Source organism: Hylobates moloch, unplaced genomic scaffold (genome assembly GCF_009828535.3).
Source record: "Hylobates moloch isolate HMO894 unplaced genomic scaffold, HMol_V3 SCAFFOLD_18, whole genome shotgun sequence".
In the NCBI taxonomy this organism is placed as follows: domain Eukaryota; kingdom Metazoa; phylum Chordata; class Mammalia; order Primates; family Hylobatidae; genus Hylobates; species Hylobates moloch.
Window position 1 is genome coordinate 42,428,257 of NW_026652293.1, and position 20,276 is coordinate 42,448,532.

The following is a 20,276-nucleotide window of genomic DNA, read 5'->3' on the forward strand; positions in this document are numbered from 1 at the left end:
CACTTTCAGAATCTTCCCAGCACAGAATCTGATGACAAATAAGACAGAAACTGATGCCCAAATAGAAGTGAAAGACCTTGAGGCTTCTCAGGGAAAAGGAAGAGAAAGAAGTTCAGAGTGAGTCAAAATCAGGTGTTGGCCTCTGCAAAGCCAGCTTTTAAAAGCTGAAATGCCCTTCCCATTCGTTCCTTTGCGTGAGTGTGTGGGCCACTGCAGTTTCCCACCTGCCGTCTCTCCTGCAGTTTGTGGTCCAGCTTAATTAAGAGTTCTGCTGGTCCATTAGTGTCGTTCACCTCTCTAATTGGGCACCAGCTGTGTTTTCTCTTGACAACGACTCCTTTATGGAACTTCTAAAATGCATTACATGAAAAAACATAACTGTTTCAGGGTTATATGATTATAAAACCAGGAACACTTGTTTTCTATAGAAATGAAGAGTTCATCTTTCTATGTTCCAGAAACTGTTTTTTGAAAAATGGGGAGGGGGAGTATTGAAGGGCCAATTCTGCATTTGTTTATGTTTGGAATATGAACACTGATTGTGGTTTTGCATAATCACAGGTGTTGGTGCATAAAGACTTGGGAAGTTTCCTGGCAGAAAAGTGAGACTTGAGAAATTGAACCATGAATGGCTCCATTTACGAACAGCCACCAATGATTGACAGAATGACTATTAGGAGCTAATATTAGCTGAGCTCTTCCTATGGGCTTAACCCTATGCCAAGCACTTGACATGGATTACCTTGTTTAAACCTGGCTGTTGCCTTATGGCCTTATTAGATGGGGGCAGTTACTTTCCCCATTTTCACAGATCAGAAAACCGAGTCCAAGGAAGATGAAATAATTCATGTTTAAGGTCACACAACTCAACATGCAGTGGCTGAAGTGGAACTGAAACTCAGGTCTGTCCCATGCCAAAATTCCTTTCTGCTTCTCTCCAACTAAACAATGCAATTAACTGGTGGAGCTAAAGTGCTCCGCTTGCAACAATTGCAAATATCAACAACAATCTCCCCTAACATTGGTACAGAGCTTCCAAGTCACCAAGTTCATTTATGTTTGCTGCCTCATGTGATATGACAGCCCTGTTTGAGAAACAAAGCAGTTACCATAATCCTATATTACAGATAAGAGAACTGATCTAGATTCTCAGGGCTAGATTGCTTAACCAGGCACACACTACCAGTAAAGAATGGAGTCAGACCTTTCTAATTCCTAATCCAAATCTAGTGTCCATATCACTACTTCCTACCCTCTCCCAATGTGGGTTTCTTGTTGAAGAAAGGGAAGATAGACAGACAGATAGGTAGCTAGGTAGACAGATACATAAATAATAGATGAGAGATAGATATTTCCAATTATTCATTTATTCATTTGTGCCTTTATTCATTTAATTAGCTATATTACATTTTTAATTTCCCTATCCTGATCACTTATAAGTTTATTTAGTTGCTGCCTATCACCCCTCCTTGGAATGTGAGCTCCATGAGAGCTGGCCCTTGTCCATCTTTTTTTTTTTTTTTTAAATCAACTTTTATTTTAAGTTCCAGGGTACATGTGCAGGATGTGCAGGTTTGTTACCTAGGTAAATGTGTGTCATAGTGATTGGTCCCACAGATCAACCCATCACCTAGGTATTAAGCCCAGCATGCATTAGCTATTCTTCCTGATGCTCTCCTTCCCCCCACCCCCACCCCGATAGGCCCCAGTGTGTGTTGTTCCCTCTCATGTGTCCACATATTCTCATCTTTCAGCTCCCACTTTTGTAAGCGAGAATGTGTTGTGTTTGGTTTTGTGTTCCTGTGTTAGTTTGCTGAGGATAATGGCTTCCAGCTCCATCCATGTCCCAGCAAAGGACATGACCTTGTTCCTTTTTATGGCTGTATAGTATTCCATGGTGTACATGTACCACATTTTCTTTCTAATATGTCATTGATGGGCATCCTTGTCCTTCTTGATAATTATATTTCCAGGCCCCCAATAATGCCTAGAACTTAGGAGATTCTTAATTAACATTTATTGTTGAATCCATTCAAACAACTATTAATTAATTTGCTCAATAAACATTTATTGAGTATCTACTATGTGCCAGGCATAGTTAGGTCTGAGAGATACTGCCCTGAAAGAGACAGATATGGTTCCTACCTCCATGGAGCTTTCATTCTAATAGGGAGGGGAGATTTATTCACAAGTAAATGAGATCATTGCTGCTGATTGGGATTTGCGTCATGTGGGGCTTACCAGAGTGATGTGATAGAAAGTTTTTGTTCTAGAGCTGTTCACGTGTTGCTGAGGCAGACCTTGCAGCCCCTGAGGCAGTTTCCATCTCACGTGATTAGTAGGGGCTTTACAAACTCAGAGACAATGCAGTTAACTCAGAGTGGGAGGGATTGGGTGGGAGGGAATCAGGGAAGGCTTCCTGAAGAAGAAGCATCCCAGTGGTTTTAAAGACAACTAGAAGTTCTCCGGGAAAGGGGTGGGGAAGATTCTAGGCCTGTGCAAGGACAGGTGGCAGAAGGCCAGTGAGCACACTGCAAGGGGTGACTGAGCCTTAGTGTGAGGTGGGAAGAAAAGTGGTGAGGGAGACGGGTATGAATCAGGTCCAAAAGCACCCTGTTAGGATGGTTAGTTTTATGTGTCAACTTGACTAGGCTATATAGTACCCAGGTATTCAATCAAACACTAATCCAGGTGTGCTGAGAAGGTATTTTGTGAATATGGTTAATATCTAAAATCAGTTGACTTTAAGTAAAGAAGATTGTCCTCAATCACATGAGTGGGCCTCATTCAGTCCATTGATAGGCCTTAAGAGGAAGACTGAGATTTCCCTGAGAGAGAAAGAATTCAGCTTGTGAACTGCAGCTTCAGCTCTGCCCAAGAGTTTCCAACTGGCTAACCTGCCCTGCATATATCAGAAATGTCTAGCAAGGTCCCACAACTACAGAAGCTAATTCCTTGAAGTAAATCTCTAGATAGACACAGATAGATAGATGATAGATAGATAGATGATAGATAGATAGATAGATAGATAGATAGATAGATAGATAGATAGGATGGATAGATTAGATTATATATAGATTTGACAGGTAGGTAGATAAGATAAACAGATAAATTAGATAGATAGATAAGGCAGATGATAGGTAGATAGACAAGGTAGATTAGATAGATAGATAGATAGATAGATAGATAGATAGATAGATAAGATGGATAGATTAGAGTATATATAGATTTGATGGGTAGGTAGATAAGATAAACAGATAAATTAGATAAGGCAGATGATAGGTAAATAGACAAGATAGAATAGATAGATACATAGATAGATAGATGATAGATATAGATAGAAGATGATAGATAGATAGATAGATAGATGATAGATAGATAGATAGATAGATAGATAGATAGATAGATAGATAGAGATAGAAGATAGATAGACAGATAGATAGATAGATAGACAGATAGATAGAATCCTAGTCTCTTACTGATTCTGTTTCCCTGATAGACTCCTTCCTGACTGATACACACCTACCTAGCTAAGAGACTTAGACTTCATCATTAAGGTGATGGGAAGGACTCATGGAGGGTTTAAGCAAAGGCACAGCATAACCAGACTTGTGGGGGTTTTTTGTTGTTTGTTTGTTTGAGATGGAGTCTCGCTCTGTCACCAGGTTGGAGTGCAGTGGCTCAATCTCAGCTCACTTTAACCTCTGCCTCCCAGGTTCAAGCAATTCTCCTGCCTCGTCTCCAGAGTAGTTGGGACTACAGGCACGTGCCACCATGCCCAGCTAATTTTTGTATTTTTGGTAGAGACGGGGTTTCACCATGTTAGCCAGGATGGTCTTGATCTCTTGACCTCATGATCCACCCGCCTCAGCATCCCAAAGTGCTGGGATTACAGACGTGAGCCACCGTGCCCAGCCTGTGTGTTTTAAAAATAGCTCTGGCTGCAGTGTACAGTGGATTGGAAGGGGCAAGCCTGGAGTCTCTGGGAGACCAGGTTGGAAGCAGTTGCCTGAACTAAGTCATGGCAATGAGAACACCCAGAAAAGAGGGAATCAACTCAAGTGATACTATGGAAGCAGAATTGGCAAGACTTGGTGGCCAATTGCACAAAGAGGGTGAGGGAGAAGGGAGTTGCGATGAGCCCCAGGCCCTTGGACATCTTCGTTTGAAGCAGGGTAAGTGCTGTAAGAGCAGGGACTACGTCTTCTCCTTTGCTGTAATCTTTACTCCTTGAACAGTACCTGTACCTGGAAGGTGTTTATTACACATTTATTGAATGAACGGCAGTGCAATTCTCTGAGATCCAGATCATGGGTTGGATGATTGGGTGGTGAGGATGAGGAATACACAGTGCAGGAGAGCCTCCTTTCTCCTCACTCCATATCCTCTCAGAGTGACTTCAGTCTAGGCTTGTGGTATTAAGCACCCTGGCAGTATATAGAGTGAGGAGAAAAGAGATCAGGGACTGAACCTTGGAGAAATTGCAGCATTTAAGGACTGAAGGAAGGAAAGGATCCCTTAGAGGAGAATGAGGAAGTGGTCAGACGGGGAGGAAAGGAATTAGAGGCCACAGTGGCAGAGAACACGCGGGGACAGAGTGCTCCCACTGCTGCTGAGGGGTGTCATTTAGATTTACAACAGTGACCTTGGGCAGGGCAGTTTTGTTTGGCGTCTAGGGGACAGAGGCCAGACTGCAGACATTTGCAGAAGGCATGGGAAATGAGGTAGAAGAGGCAGTGTCTCCAGTGGTTTCTCAACCTTCCTACCAAAGAGTTGACAGACAGCTCATTACCACCTCATTTTAAAGGGCCTGAAACTGAGGCACACAGAGACAAAGTTGGTTCAAAGTCATCAGCAAACGGGAGTTCTGCTAGAAGACCACAGCTGTCCAGACCGCACACTACCTTTTATGACTTGGCAGGATACAGACTTTGAAAGAATGGTTGTGCAGGGTGGGGCCCAGGCCCTGTCCGGGCTGATCGCTGACGACGTGCAGGGCAAGAGCCTCCAGGGCGTGCGAGAACATTTTCTCAAGGGGAACCACCTTCCCTTGAAACAGCTTGTTCTGCTGAGTTGACAGGAGAGAGGAATGGGAACTCCTCAGTCCCGGGCCTTGTGCCAAAACACGGAGCAAAGGCGCCGGGAGGCTGGGCCTGGCTGCAGTCTCCCTGGGCCCTGTGTGGGCCACCCCAGCACCTCTAGCCTCTCAGGGCACTGGAGTGAGGCTGCATGTGTCAGATTTGTTTGTTTTGAACTAATATTCAAAGAGTACTTACTATGGGACAGACCTGGTATTCATCATTTTATGTACTCGAATTTACTAAATCCTCATTACATTCTTTAAGGAATGTATGCTGATTGTCCTTATTTAAAGATGAAAAAACTATCCCAGAGAAGTCAAGTCACTTGCCCAAGGCTTCACAGCTAGTGCTGTAGGTGGGAGAGCAGGGATGCTCAACGTTTGAACCTGTGGGGTGGACAACTATTTAGCGTTGGAGTGTGGGTTCAAATCATCCCCAGACGCAGGAATAAGGATCCAGATCTGGTCAGGCTTCCCTCTCTGGCTCTGGGATCTTGGGTAAGTTACATCACTTCTCTTGAGACTCGGCTTCCTCATCTGTAAAATGGGAGACATGTTGCCCACCTCACAGGATAAAAGAAAATGTTTTTAAAGTATCTTATGGAGAGTCTCCAGCCTAGGGTGGGTGCTCCATAAAGGTTAATTCTTCTTCCCCCTCTTCCCTGCCCTGCCCCCATAAGCTTTGGTCCAAACAAGTAGGTTGGAAGATTAGGGCAAGAGAACTGGACTGTGAATCAGAAAAAAGCAAGAGTCTAATGCTGCTTCTGAAGCCTAATTATTTATTTTGAGCACGTCACTTTTCCTTGATAGAGCCTCAGTCAGTTTCCTCAGCTCTAAAATATGGGAAGATCAGCTTAGCCCAGGATGGCATTCAAGCCCCAAGCACCTCCCTCCATGCCTCTGCAGGCATCACCAATTGATCATGACCTTTTCCACCGAGCCAGAGTAACACCCAAGAACTCTTCTTAGTAATGACTTCCTATAGGTTGGGTGTAATTCTTCCAGTAAGCAATTACTCCGTGGGTTAAATCACCATATTTCAAGAATGTACTTGCTGAGATGCAAAGCCCTCTGATAAAGATAACATATTAATCTTGTCATCTATTTGCATTAGTAAGGATAAGTTCATATAGGAGCTCCAGAAAGCACAGATAAGTTTGTTGTTGCAGTTTTGTGTTTGGGGTTTTGTTTCATTTTAAATTGGGTGGGGTATAGATGAATAAGCCTGGGATAGAGGATTGATCTATGCATCCAGAAGACAACAGGGAAAGGGATAGTCATCGAGAGGAAGTTACCAGTAATCACAATATACAGATGAGAACACTGTGCTGGAAAATGAACCAACTAACTGAATTAGCTATTTTCACAGCTAGTAAATGGCAGAGTTGGGATTCAAACCCAAGCAGCTCCACCTCCAGAACTGACAACTATGCCATAAATGCAGAATCCATTTATTTAGTCCAAAAGTTATTATTGAATGTGTACTATGCACCTGGCACTGTTTTTAAACCTGGGGATGCAGTAGTGAACAAAATTGTCCAAATGTCTTGCCTCATGAAGCCTACAGTCCAGGATCACATTTACTTGGCACCTGTTATGTGCCTAGTGCTTCACCGGCACTGGAGACAGTGAGGCCCAATGTCAATAGCTCTTCTTGGCAGGAACATATGTTTGAATCTTAGCTCCACAGCTTCCTATTAGACGAGGGAAGCCTTCCATCACTTTGCTCCTCAGTTTCCTCTTTGAAACATGAAAAGAGTAACAGCTACTTCCAAGGATTTCTGTGAGGTTTAAACAAAGCAATATTTGTAAAGCATACAGTATTGCAAATTTTGGATACTCAGTACATCGTAACTAGCATTATTAATTCTGTATCCTCTTAACAGCTATATGAAGTACCTACTGTTTTCTCCATTTTGCAAGAAAGAAATTGAGTCTTTGAGAGTTTAAGTTTCAGAGAGGTTAGGTAACTTGCCCAGGGTCATACAGCTAACCAGTGGTGGAACTGATATTCAAATCCAGGACTACTTGACTCCATTGCCCAAATATAACACTGTGGCCACATTTTTTACATTCACAATTGGAGTAGCTGCAAGGCAATGGCAAACCATGTTCCTCCTTGGCGTCTTATGCAACAAACCATATGGACCCTCAAGCTCTTACGTAACTGGCCCAATGCTAACAAGAGGAAGTTTAACAACAACACAAAAAACAGATCACATTCACAACAGACCACCATATGTTCTCCCATCCCCTGACAGCAGCCATCCCAACTCCTACTCGGGCGCCCACAGAAATCTTCTCCACAAAAACAGTTTTATTCCCAAGTGACTCAAACGATTGATGCCTTTATAAAAAGAAGGGGCAGCAGGGAAGAGTCTGCACTCCTTCAAAAGAAATCAATCTCAGTAACTCCTCAGGAAAGCCCAGAAACCTTCAGCCTCTACTTGGCCTTTTCTTGGAACCTGGAAGCTTCTCTGGGGATGGCATGGACTCTGAGACATGGCAGCCCCCTCACTCAGAATGAGGGAGGCCATGATGACTTCTGGTTTCTGCGTTTACAAGCCAGACAGCCTGGGTTGTTTCGGTCACCCCCTTCACTTGCTCTCAAACTCTTACATACTTTGGTGTTCTGGTGCTCAGCTAGAGAGTCTCAAGTTTGCTGTAGGCTTTCTGGAGGTGCCACTTCTGGAGCTGAACCCAATTCTGGAAGGCTGGTTTGACTGTGAACATCAGGCAAGGGGTGCCTGTGGATGCCTCCAGGCCAGGCACCATCTTCCTCCTCTATGTATAATGTTATGCCTAGTCTCCTGTTTCCTTCACTGCCTCCCGTCCATTTCCCTGCCCCGCAGCCAAAGCAATCCTGCTAACATGAGAATCCACTTCTGTAGCGCCACTGCATAGATCATGTTCACGTGGCCCTGTGCAGGCAGGATAGCCTTCACGCTCCTTATGGCCCCCGTGGTCCTGCATGCTCTACCCCTTCACCTCCCTTTGCCCTATACCCCTGGTCCTCTAAGCTCCAGACACATTAGCATTCTTTCCATTCTTTGTGACTGCACTTGCTTTTCCTTCAGCTCAGCCCAACCATCCATTCTCCTTCTGCTCACTCATTTGTTTTGTTTTGTTTTTTAGACACAGCCTCACTCTGTTGCCCAGGCTGGAGTGCAGTGGCACAATCTTGGCTCACTGCAACCTCCACCTCCCGGGTTCAAGTGATTCTCCTGCCTCAGCCTCCAGAGTAGCTGGGACTACAGGTGCGCACCACTACGCCCAGCTAATTTTTGTATTTTGTAGTAGAGACAGGGTTTCACCACGTTGGCCAGGATGGTCTTGATCTCTTGACCTCATGATCTACCCGCCTCGGCCTCCCAAAGTGCTGGGATTACAGGCATAAGCCACTGCGCCGGGCCACTCCTCATTTTTTGAATCTCAGCTTAACTGTCACTCTTCCTTCCCTTTTCCAACAGTTTATTTGGAAAAACTTATTTTTCCAAATAAATAAGTTTATGATTTAGAAATAAATAAGCTTATTATTCTTTTTCTAATTTTTTTTTCTTTTGTTTTGGAGACAGAGTCTTGTTCTGTCGCCCAAGCTGGAGTGAAGTGGTGTGATCTCGGCTCACTGCAACCTCCGCTTCCCGGGTTCAAGCGATTCTTGTGCCTCTCCCTCCCCCGTAGCTGGGATTACAGGCGCCTGCCACCTTGCCTGGCTAATTTTTTGTATTTTTAGTAGAGACGGGATTTCACCATATCGTCCAGGCTGTCCACCGTGTTGTCCAGGCTTGAACTCCTGAGCTCAGGTGATCCGCCTCAGCCTCCCAAAGTGCTAGGATTACAGGCATGAGCCACTGCATCCAGCCTCTTTTCCTATATTTTAAACATATGTTTGGTCTATCTGTTTCTGTACTTTTTAATTAATGTAAGTACTGAGATATGAATTTTCCTCTGAGACTGCTTTATGGTATCTCATGGTTTTGATATATAATATTTTCATTAATGTTGTTTTTAAACTTGTCTGTCTAAATTAGAAGTTATTTAAATGAAGTATGTACATCACTAAATTAATTTTTAAATTTTATTATAACTTTCTGGTTTGGTTGCTTTGTAAGAAGAGAATATTACCATGAGTATCTCTGCATTTTGGAATGTTTGAGGTTTCGGCAGCTAATATATGATACATTTTCACGAGTATAAAATGAACATTTGAAAACAACATAAAATGTGGTCTCTATTTTCAGAGTATATAGTTTGAAACATATCAATTAAATTGGCTTTATATTTGTTATTTAGGTCTTTGTTACACTTAATTATGTATTTTACTTACTTATGCATGTATTTATTTATTTATCCATCCACTTGATCTATCAGGGATTGAGAAAATACGTTACATTTTTGTACCATGATTATTTTGTTGTTAATTTTGTACCATGATTATGTTGTTGTTAATGTCTTCTTACAGCTTTATGAATATTTCTGCTGTGTTATTTTGGGTATAGATTTTCAAGATTCTTGTAGGCTCATTGTGAATTTCACACTTCATCATTGTTGCATACCCCTCCTTGTTTGGTTTAGTTTTTTTTTTTTTTTAACCTGAATTCCACAGTTTCTCATATGAAATGGCAACCTCAGTGTTCTTTATGTTTGAATTTGTCTATTACACATTTTCTCATCATCTTATTTTCTTAATCTTTTTGGACAATTTGGGGCTTTGCTTTATGATCCGGTCTGACAGTATTTCTCTTAGTAGGCAAATTAAAGTCCATTCATACTTATTAATATAAGAGCTATGTTTGGCTTTTATTTTTGTCATTTAATTTTATGTTTTAGTTTTATGTTTGTCACTTAATTTTATATTCCCAGCTTTATATACATTTTAATTTTAAAGAAATATATTTTTGTAATAACTTTATTGAAATATAATTTATAAATGATTAAGTAAACATATTTTAAAGTATACACTTGTAATAAGTTTTGACATACATATATATCCATGCAGTCATCACCATACTCTAGATCGGGAACATACCCATCACACCCAAAATTTCCTTTTGCAATCTCTCCCTCCCATCCTAGTTCACTTCCCACCATCCTGCCCCACCCGCCTTACCATCAGCAACTAAGGATCTGCCTTCTATCACTATAGTTTTAGTTGCATTTTCTAGATTTTTCTATCAATGTAATCATACCATATGTACCCTTGTTTTGTCTGACTTTCTTCTCAGCATAGTTTTGCTATCCATCCATAATATTGCATGTTTTTCTTTGTATTGCTAAATAGTATTCTGTTGTATGGATATACTATAATTCATTTATCCATTTTCCTGTTGATAAACATTTGTGTTGTTTTCCATTTTTAGCTATTACAAATATAGCTATGATAAACATTTGTATACAAGTATTTGTATGAACATATACTTGTTTTTCTCTTGGGTAGTACCCAGCAGTGGAATGACTCATAAGGTAGGTGTATATTTAACATTTTAGGAAACTGCCAAACTATTTTCCAAAGTGGTTGCACTATTTTACATTCCCACCATCAGTATATGAGCATTCTGCTTGTTCCACACCCTCACCTATGTTTGAGATGGTCAGTCTTTCTAGCCTCAGTGATTCTAATAGGTGTGTAGTGGTATTTCATTGTAGTTTGAATTTGCTTTCCTCTAATGATGCTGAGTATCTTTTCATATGCTTATTTGCCATCTATGTATTTCCCTTGGTGAAGTACCTGTTCAAATCTTTTGGTCCCTTTGTTTTCTTATTATTACATTTTGAGAGTTATTTATATAGTCTCTATATAAGCCTTTTTATCAGATATATGCTTTACACATATTTTCTTCCAATTTGTAGCTTGTCTTTTCATTCTCTTAACAGTGTCTTTCAAAAATAAGTTCTTAATTTTGTATGAAGACTAATTTATTAATTTGATATTTTATGGACGTTTTATGCTTTTGATATTGTATGTGAGAAACCTTTGTTTTCTTTTATGTTTTGTTCTAGAAGTTTTATAAATTTTGGTTTCACACTTGGGTCTATGATCCATTTTTAGTTAATGTTTTCATATGATGCAAGGTATAGGTCAAATATCAGTATTTTTTCATACAGATTATCCAATTGTTCTAGAACCATTTGTTGAAAACACTAAATTGCCTTTGCACCTTTGTCAAAAATCAGCTGCCCATATATCTATGGATCTACTTCTTGATTCTATATTCTGTTCCACTGGTCTATTTGTCTACCATTGCATCAATACTACATTGTTCTGATCACTGCAGTTTTATAATGTACTTTGAAATCAGGTACGGCTAGCTCTCCAATATTGTTCTTTTTCAAAGTCGTTTTGGATGTTCAAGGTCCTTTACGTTTCTATATAAGTTTCAGAATGAATCTAGATCAATCTGGGGGGAACTTACCTCTTAAAAATATTGAGTCTTTGGATCCATGAATAAGGTGTATCTCTCCATTTTATTGTCTTCAGTAATTTCTCCCAGCAATGTTTTGAGTTGTCAGTGTACAGTGTCTGACATCTTTTGTCAGACTTATCCCTGAGAACTTCACATTATTTTATGCTATTGTAAAGGTTATTTACTACAACTTAAATGTTCAATTTTCATTGCTATGATATAAAAATATAATTTTAATCCAATATTAATCCTGTATCCTGAAATCTTGCTGAACTCACTTATTAGTTCTAGTACTACTTTTCTCTATTCCATCAGATTTTCTTACTAGGCAATCATGGGTTTTTTTTGGTTTTTCTTTTTGAGACAGGGTCTCACTCTGTCACCTAGGCTGCAGTGCAGTGTCACAATCCCTGCTCACTGCAACCTCCACCTCCCAGGTCCAAGTGATTTTCATGCCTCAGCCTCCCAAGTAACTGGGACTACAGGCATGTGCCACCATGCCCAGCTAATTTTTGTATTTTTGGCAGAGACAGGATTTCACCATGTTGACCAGGCTAGTCTTGAACTTCTGACCTCAAGTGATCTGCTCTCCACAAGCTCCTAAAGTGCTGGGATTACAGGCATGAGCCATTATACTGGGCCCAATCATGTTTTTTAGAATAAAGAGTTTTATTTCTTTTTTTTCCCCAATCTGGATTCCTTTTATTTCTTTTTCTTGCCTTATTGCACTGGACAAAAACTCCATTACAATGTTGAAAAGAAGTGATGAGAGTGAATATCATTGTCTTTTTCCTAATATTAGGGAGAACACATTTAGTCTTTCACCATTAAGTATGATGTTAGGTGTACATTTTTCTTATATGCTCTCTATCAAGTTGAGGAAGTTCCCTTCTAGTCTTAATTTGCTTAGAGATTTTGTCAAGAATGGATGTCTCATCTGTTGAGATAAGCATGATTTTTCTTTTTTGCCTTGTTAATAAAATAAATGTTATTAGCTGATTTCTAATATTAAACACAATTTTTATTCCTGGAATAAACTCCATTTGGGCATAGGTATTATTGTTTTCATATATTGTTGGATTCAATTTGCTAGAATTTTATTTAGAATTTTTTGATTTGTGTTCATTGTGGATATTGGTCTGTAGTTTTTTTTTTTTTTCATTTTAACATATTTGGCTTTGGTATAAGGGTAGTTATGGCATCTTAAAATGAGTTGGAAAGTATTCTCTCCTTTTCAGTTTTCAGGATGTTTGTGTCAAATTTATGTTTCTTCCTTAAGTGTTTGGTAGAATTCATCAGTGAACCCAACTGGAATTGTAATTATATTTGTGGAGAGATTTTCAACTACAAACTCAGTTTTCTTAATAGATTTAGGGCAATTCAGGTTACCTATTTCTTCTCAAGTGAGGTTTGATAGTTTGTGTCTTTCCAGGAATTTTTCCATTTTATCTAAGTTCCCAGAGGTTTCTTGATTTTTCTCAAAGAACCAGTTTTCAGTTTCACTGATTTTCTTCATTATCTTTCTATTTTGTATTATATTGATTGTCATTCTGATTTTTACCCCTTTCTTTTTTCCACTCACTTTGGGTTTGATTTGCTTTTCTGTTCCCAGTTTCTTAAGGTGGAAGCTGAAGTCATTGATTTGGAACTTTCTTCTTTACTAACATAGGTGGTTAGTGCTACAGATTTTCCCTAAGTACTGTTTAGCAGCATTCCACAAATTTTAATTTATGGTATTCTGATTTTCATTCAGTTTGAAATACTTCATAATTTCCTTCTGATTTCTTCTCTGACCCATGACTTAGTCACAAGTATGGCAGCGATGGGTATTTTTCCCTCTAATCCTTTTGTGGGTCCCTCTAATCCTTTTGTTGGGTTCTTCCCCCAGCTTTGGATAGCTTCCTCACATGTGTATGCTGACCAGAATCTTCTGTGGATCTTTGAAGCCTTCTCTCCCTGTGGCTTTATCCTCTCTGATACTCTGTCCTGTGAATTCTGTCTACCATGGTCTCTCTGAACTCTCAGTTTCATCTCCTCTACTCCAGAAGTCTGCTGGACTCTGTCTGGGTCCCTTCCTTATGTCACAGCCTGGACACTCCCTCCAGGCAGTAAACTGAAGCAGTTGTAGGCTCACCTAATTTGTTTCCTTTCTTTCAGGGATTGCTGTTCTTTATTGCCTGGTGTCCAGTGTCTTAACAGCCATTATTTCATATACTTTGGTGTTTTTTGTTGTTCCAGGTGTGAAAATAATCCAGTCCCTCTTATTCATGTTGGCTGGAATCAGAAGTAAGTCTAGCTTGCATTTATGTATGTATGTATGTCATTTACTATAAAAACAGCTCTGTTTTGTTTTTTGTTTGTGCTTTTCCTGCTATTTAGGATGGGTTACATTTCTATTTTAGTGGTTACCAGTTTATATCTTTATAAAACATCCTTAGCTCTCTCTACTTTTTGGACACTATCTGCTAGTTCATTATAAGTGATGACACAATTAGTGTGCTTATCTTCCTCCTTCTTAACAAACCCATTTCAGTCAACATTTTCCTTAGTGTGTCTGTTTATATGGATACTTATGTAATTAAGCTTATACTTCTATTATTTGACTGTTCTACTTTCTCTCCTATTTTTATTGTCCCTTTAGTATAATTTCCTGGTAATAAGGGCAAAAATGTTGACTTAAACAGACATATTTGCATTAGAAGTCCCAAAAGCATTGCTTTAGAATATAGAGACATGTATCTGAGCCCTGGTTCCTCTAATTACCAGGTCTATTCTGACCTTGAGGTAGCAGCTTCACCCATCAGAGTGTCAGTTTTCTAGTCTATAAGAAAGAGTAACGATACAGTTGACCGATGAACAACATGGGGATTAGGGGCGCCAACCCCCTGCACAATTGAAAATCCACGTATAAAAGTGAACTTCTAGTAGCCTACTGTTGACTGGAAATCTTGCCAATAATGCAAACAGTCAATTAACACATATTTTGTATGTTATATGTACTATTAGTATATACTGTATTCTTACAATAAAGTAAACTAGAGAAAAGCATATATTGCTAAGAAAATCATAAGGAAAAGAAAATATATTTACTATTCATTAAGTGGAAGTGGATCATAATAAATGTCTTCATCCTCTTTGTCTTCATGTTGAGTAGGCTGAAGGGGAGGTAGAAGGGAGTAGTTGATCTTGCTGTCTGAGATGTGCAGAGGTGGGTGAAAATCTGCATATAAATGGACGCTTGCAGTTCAAACTGTGTTGTTCAAGGATCAACTGTATCTATTTTTTAAGGTTGTCATGAGACTTACTCCATATAACACATGTAAAATGCTTAGCATAAAGCCTGATGCATAGAAAATGCATACAAAATGTTAGTTATAATTATTATTAATAGGAATAGAAATCAACAAACAAATATATATGTACTATGTACTATACACCAGGCACTGTGCTAGCCACCTTACATTCCTTGTGTAATCTTTACAATGAATCCACGGCAAATGCATTACCTCATTTTAGAGAGGAGGGAGGGAGGCCGTAAGAGGTTAGGAATATAATAAAAGTCGCTCAGCGTGCGCAGGAATGACAATGGTGAAATTAAGACCTAAATGATGCCAAGTTCAGAGCTCTCGCCACTACTCCGCAGCTGCCTCTATTGTGCTGAACCTTGCTCTGCTAATGAAAGCAGCACACATACACATACACGCACATATGTGTGCTCACTTTATTCTGAGAACAAACTTGGCCTTACAGCTCAGTATGTAGACAGGATACACCTGGATGAATATAACCTGCCTGTTTTTCCAAACCCTAGGTTCAGAGTCTGGCTTGCAGACAAGGTACAGATGGAAATCTTCCTGGACTCAGGCCAAGCAGAGGAGAAAGGGTGGGAAAGGCTTGCCCCATGGCCTGCAGTAGCACTGAGTATACCCTTTAGATTGATCCTTGGAGAGTAGCTGGAGGAATGAAGCCAGTGATGTCTCTGGCCTGCCCAGTGCTTTACAGTTTACAAAGTTCTTCAGCACTCACGCCCTTTTAGACTTTTCATGGCAGTATTATAGCTGAGGAAATGGAGGGTTAATATCCTGCCCAAGGTCACATGTTAGTGGGTGATAGGGCCTGGACGACAATCCCAGATGTCCTGGCCACCTGTCCAGCGCATTTCTCATGATACGGTTTTGACTTTATGGATGGTATTTTCCCTTTTCTAGTTCTGTTGGGGCATGATTGTACCGCATAGATGTGTAAAAGGAAAATCAATATTTGACTGGATACTGAATGTCCTCAGCATTATGCTATGAGCTGCAACAGATAAAAAAGCTTAAAGTCTGGTCCTGGTTCTTAATATTCATTCATTTACTCATTCATTCAGTCATTCATTCATGCTAAGGATTCACTAGTACCAGGCCCTGTTAGGATCTGGGAAATACTCTTCAAGGGGCTCACTATATAATAAAGTAGACAGATTCAAAAGTCAACTGTTCCAACTCAGAAGGAGAAGAGCTAAAATACATGTATTTGGGGTGCAGTGGGTTGTACTATTGAGAGTAGTTAATTTTGCCTGTGGGATCCAGGAAGGTATCCTAGAAAGATGAGTGTGGAAAGCCTCATAGGAGCTGAGGGATAGAATCTGATACAGATGGAGGCAGAAGTGGGCCTACCAGTGAGTGGGTGTGGCTGAAGGCAGGAAGGGTAGGGCAAGGCTGGGAGTTAGGTGGGCCACATGGCCACATTGTGGAGGCCTCATGGTCATGCTGAGGAGTTTAAACTCTATCCTGTGGATGATGGAAAGACATTCCAAAACATTAAAGCTGGGCAGGGTGGCTCACACCTATAATTCCAGCACTTTGGGAAGCTGAGGTAGGAGGATCATTTGAGTCCAGGAGGTCGAGACCAGCCTGGGCAACATAAGGAGATCCCCATCTTTACAAAAAAATTATTTTAAAAATTAGTGGGTTGTGGTGGTGCATGCCTGTAGTCCCAGCCACTCAACCACTCAAGAGGCTGAGACAGGAGGATCGATTGAGCCCAGGAGGTTGAGGCTGTAGTGAGCTATGATTCCACCACTGTACTCCAACCTGGGCATTAGAGCAAGACCTTGTATCTAAAGAGGAAAAAGTAAAAGAAAAACAGGAGTAATAATATGATCAGATTTGATTAGAAAGCTCACTGTGATACAGGTGGGAAGAATGGCCAACAAGAGTGGGATCAATGAAGAAACTGGTCAAGGTGAGGCCCACAGAGCAGGGTGTGGGGGGGATGGGGAGAATTGTTCTGGCTAAACCCTACTCACATTATAAGGCTCAGCATAGACAACAGCTCAAAGAAGGATCTTTAATATGGTCAGGAGCGCCTCCCCAGGGACCCCTCTCTCATGCCCTCAAAGCAAAACCTGAGCTCACCAGTGGTTACAGCCACAGCTTTTAAGCCAACTTTTTAAGCCATTGCACCTTCCTTCACTGCTAATGAGTTGTGTGACTTTGGCCAAGTTGCTTATTCACTCTGTTGTCTTGGTTTCCTTATCTATAAGGTAAAGAAAATAATGTCACCTATCTCTTAGGGTTATTGTGGTGATTAATTGGTTTAATGTATATAATGCTCTTAGAAGAGTGTCCAGCAGTGATTAAGTGTGCAATAAAAGTGGGCTTTTATTATCACTACACCCACTTGCTATTGAGAAATTGTGTATTTATGGATGCACCTGACCAGCCAGGGAGCTCCTTAGGGACAGGTATCCCTGTGCCAGCGGAGGGCCTGGGACAGAGCAGGCTCTCAATAAATATTTGTTAAATAAATTGGAGATGTAGGGGAAGATACATTCAATGAATATTTAGGAATTAAATTGTGCATTGCTGGGTGATGGACAGAACATTAGGTAGAGGGTTAAGGAGGAGAATAAAATCATTCTGAGCTTTCTCAACTGGGACAAAAAGATGATGGTGATGCCATGGCTGAGACAGGGAATCTGAGAGAAGGAGTTGGTTCAGAGAGATAAGTAGCTAACCTGCCTGAGATCCAATCTATAGGAATGGACAAAGCAGAGATTTGAACCCAAGTCTGTAAGAGTCCATGTTTCATAAACAAGTTTGTGTAACCTTCATGTCTGTATGTCATTGCCTAGCACAGGGCCTAATGCAGTAACTATTTAATAACATATGTCAAATGAGTAGGTAGATGCTTTAGTAAATGGTTCTCCTGTGTAGATGCCAGGGTATTATGGTTGCTTTTCTTTTCAATGGTAAATAGAAGTCTGTAAAGACAAGAGAAAAAGAAGAAAATCCCCATTAAAGATTAAAGAAAGAGGAACTAGTAACCAAGTAACCAATATTTCAAATGAATGAACATGAGGAGCCATCTTCCTTCTTTTTCCCTTTTTGTGACACATCAGGACATTTTTTAAATGATTTCCAGCTTCATAACATACTCTTGCAAACTGCGAGGAAGGATGACTAAAACTACCCACGAGGAAGTTTTGCAAAGCCCAAGCCAAAAAAAAAAAAAAAAGTGATATCAAGGAATCTAGGAAACAGGAAAATGCCTGGTGACAGGGAGACCAGTCATGCAGGCTCCTCTATACATGATCCCCATTTCAATCACCACCTCCTCAGAAAACAGATTTCTTAAGTCAAAGTGCTTATGGAATTGGCACCTGAGCATTAGGGCAGGAAGAACTGTCTACATAGTGCCTATTTGAAATTAATAAGTTCTCCTTCAATACAAGCCTGGGTAGCAGAGCAGTAATCATAATAATTATTATAATGCCTATAATTTATTGAATGTTTCCCTCTAAACACTGGTGAGTACTTTATGCACACTATTTCATTGAAACCTCACTAAATCCTACAAGAAACATACTGTTAGCACCATATGAAAGACAGGAAAACTAAGCCTCAGAGAGGTTAAGTAACATGACCAAGGTCACTCAGCAAGTAAGGAGATATAAACCCTTATTCATAGATAAATTTTCTCCTTGACTCCCTTGAATTTGGAGCTGTGCATGGTTTAACTTCATCCAAATAATCCTAGTTGAGGCATGGAGCTCACATTCTAACTCCAGGGATGACAAGAGTATCTCTGCTCAAATGCCTTTTGCCAGTCCAAAGAAATTAGAGAAGTGTTGTGCAAGGATCAAGAGACATGGATTCAGAGAAGTGGGTTCCAGTATTGACTTTGCCACTTATTGCTTGTGAGGCTTCGCTGAATACCTTAAATTCTTTGGGTCCCATTAGTTTCTTAGTATTTCCTCCTTCCCTTTCAACCTTCCTGCCCAGCACATACTCTTTGGAATATAAAAAGATTTATCTCAATGATCTCTCAAAGCTCTTAGGAAACTGATTTTTTGTTTCAATAATTGTATCTTTTCTAATAAAAATGTTCTGGTTAAAAGGGATACAAACTTTTTAAAGAGAAGCATACGTGTTAAAGAAAAAGCAACACATGCTTGTTAAAGGATACAAAAGAGTAGAAAGTAAAAGTTTCTTTTTAGTACAAGTAGAGTTATTGCTAGAATTTTAAATTTAGAAATAACTATTAAAGGCCGGGCACGGTGGCTCATGCCTGTAATCCCAGCACTTTGGGCTGAGAAGGGTGGATCACCTGAGGTCAGGAGTTCAAGACCATCATGACCAATATGGTGAAACCCTGTCTCTACTAAAAATACAAAAATTAGCCAGGCGTGATGGCGGGCACCTGTAGTCCTAGCTACTTGGGAGGCTGAAACAGGAGAACTGCTTGAACTCAGGAGGCAGAGGTTGTAGTGAGCCGCGATCACACCACTGCACTCCAGCCTGGGTGACAGAGTGAGACTTTGTTTCAAAAAACAAAAACAAATTAAAAAAACTATTAAAGAAGCTTGATAAAGCTTTAACATTTAGCAACAACAACAAGCATGTTTGAACACTTCTTGTCACCTTCCTAAATATTTATTGACTTTCCTTTTGAAGGCATTTGTATTTCTTATCCCCTTTTCCATGTTCAGTGTTAAGGCCTAACAAGTTCCTAGGAACATCTTTATTCCTTTGATGACTGAAAGTAAAATAAAGCAAAACCAAATCTTCTTGGGGAAATTTCTGTCCAAAATAATTCACTCCACAGCCTCTAGTTAAGAGCCTACTGTTCTCAGGACTTGTGCAAGGAGATGCACAGAACACAATGTGGTCCTAGATGAGGGGACCCAGTGCTTAGTGGAGACAAAGCCAAAGAGGATCTGTGAGTGAATGAAGGTGAGTACCCAGTGCTGTGGGAGCGCAGATTAATCCTGTCACAGAGGGGGTGACAGAGGCTGGATCTTGAAACCTGAACTGGAGTCCAACAGATGGCAAAACCTTGGGAAAGCAATCGCTTAGACAAGCTCTTGTTTGGTTACCCAGTGCTAGAGTGACCATATAATTTATTTTTCAAATTATGGTACCTGATAATAAAAGGGAACTATTGGTAATTATGTCAGGACAATGGGTATAAACCAGAACCTCCTAGGTAAACCAGATGATATGGTGATTTTACTTCATGCAAAGATTTTTATATCATGAAAAACAGGGCCCTGAATCACATTTCATGCTTATTGAAACCTGTGACAAAATAGTATGTTAAAAATGCTCCAGAGAAGGCTTCCCCACCCTGGGTAACTTTCTGAAAAAATTGCAGAGGTTTCCCTAACAGTGCTTTTTAGTCCTATTGCTGGATTTTAGCATAACGTCTATAAGGCAAATTGTTCCAACTTAGGAACACATTCTTGTATTATCCTTAAATTCTTTTGGTAGCAACTCAAGACTTTCCAAACCACACTGATACTCAGC